At 36.5% G+C, this 1,983-nt stretch overlaps 1 pseudogene; it reads right to left on the bottom strand.

The window, feature by feature from the left end:
• Positions 1 to 441: 441 nt before the first annotated feature.
• LOC118606605 lies at positions 442 to 560 on the bottom strand (annotated as a pseudogene).
• Positions 561 to 1,983: the final 1,423 nt, after the last annotated feature.

The following is a 1,983-nucleotide window of genomic DNA, read 5'->3' as shown; positions in this document are numbered from 1 at the left end:
ATCTCTTTGTGCCTATTGGTCATTTGTATATCTTCTTTAATTCACATATTTTAAAAATGGTTTTAGAGTAAAGGTGGCCCCACTTTAGATTGGTGAACTAAGGCCAAGAAAAGAAAATATAAACTACTACATTTATGCCACAGAGCCCCTGAGACAATGTCCTCAAGGAAGAAATGAGAACTCTCATTAAACAGGATTAGGAAAACTGGAACGCATGCATTTCCTCAAGTTTTTATACTTGTTCATGTAACTAGAAAGAGAGTTTTTTCTTAATACAATTAAATAATTTTCAAATGAGAGAGAAAAGTTAGATCCTACATTAAAAAGGGGAAAGGAATTCTTTAAAAATGTTAATTCATAATTTTTCTTTTTTTTTTAAAAACAGCTTTGGGTTAGACTTTTAAATTTTTAAAATTTTTTTTTTTTTATTTTTGTATTTTATACCTACAGCACCTGGTCTTCCTAGGTGATCTCCCATTCAAGTACTAATCAGGCCCGACCCTGCTTAGCTTCCGCGATCAGACGGGATTGGGCTTATTCAGAGTGGCATGGCTGTAGATCTGAGTCAGACTTTTGACGTAAAATGAATATAGTATGGTAGTATAGAATGCTGGCCCAAAAGTCAGTCTGGATTCAAATCCTGGCTCTGCCACATAGGTGCTTGTAAGCCAGGTTATTGCACTCTCTGAGTCTAATGTCTTTACTAATAAAATGAAAGCAATAATAGCTACTACAAAGGTTTGTTGAGTTAACACGGGTGAAGTGTTTAGAATGGTTTCTGGCATGTATTTAATGCTCAATAAATATTAGCCATTGTTATTATTATATAGACACTTAAAAGCAAGTTGCAATAGGTACACATAAAATTCTCTGAGCTAAAAAAAATATACAATTTGCTTTATAAATAGACATTTTACAAGATTGACTCTTGGAATCAATCAGGTCACTGCTTGTTGAAATGAAGTCTATTTTCCACCTCAAAATATGTTTAACGGAGACCTGTTTCTGCACATCATCCCAGGTAATATGCTAGGTGAATTGTCCTCCCTTTCAAAAGAAAGACTTCACCTCTTCCAGCACCAAGAAGGATGGGCTGAAGGTATGCTTTCTCGAAAACAAAGCCATAACCTGATCCTCTTCAACCCAAATAATTGATCAATGGCTCCTAAAAAGTTTCTTTGTAAGATATTCTGGATATGAGGCCAATCACTTGCTAGAACAGCAGCTTTGAACCTTTAGCTATATCAAGGTCAAAATAAATAAAATAAATAAATAATCATGATTTTCTTTAAAGTGCCAATAATTTGATATTGTATTTAAATTAATATTTTGGTAATCATTTCAGCATCTGCCTACTTATAAAAAATAATACACATCTATGTAGGGCAGTTATTCATTAAATCAACTAAAAATGCTTGGTGACAAACCTTACAATCATTCCAAGTACCCATAAGGTCTGAGGCCCACAGATGGGGAACCTCCACACCAGAATATACATACAGATTTTCTCAGCCTTGGCTCAATGACATCTCTTGCACTAAGATCATAACAATTTCCCTGAGTATTTTGTGGTTCTTATGTAGAATGTACGTATTCCCCGGACACCACCGTAAAGGCCTCCAAGCCCAGGAGAGACTGTCCAGTTTCTTCAAATACATAAATGTAGTCCATATTCCTGACTGTGCTTTCTGGCATCTTCCTTCTGATTCTGTCAGGATCCCTTCTGTCACTGGTCCTAACTGCTTTCCATATGTCTGCAGATTGGAGAGAGAGTACCTACTTACTCAGTGATGGCACTCCAAGTCCTGGGCTTTTTTCCTCTGTGTGACAAAGAAGAAACTTTAATTTTTTCGTAGAGATCACAGGTGCATCCATACGGGTCTGAGTCCCTTCTGAATCCCTAGGAGCAGCTTTGACTTGTGAGTAAGGAGGTCCCACCCATTCCTCTACTCTTCATGCAATGGTAGAAAGCCAATAACATTA

The sequence above is a fragment of the Rousettus aegyptiacus genome, unplaced genomic scaffold (genome assembly GCF_014176215.1).
Source record: "Rousettus aegyptiacus isolate mRouAeg1 unplaced genomic scaffold, mRouAeg1.p scaffold_m13_p_1, whole genome shotgun sequence".
Lineage (NCBI taxonomy): Eukaryota > Metazoa > Chordata > Mammalia > Chiroptera > Pteropodidae > Rousettus > Rousettus aegyptiacus.
The sequence above is the reverse complement of the archived record's forward strand: the minus strand, read 5'-3'. Positions and strand labels throughout refer to the sequence as shown.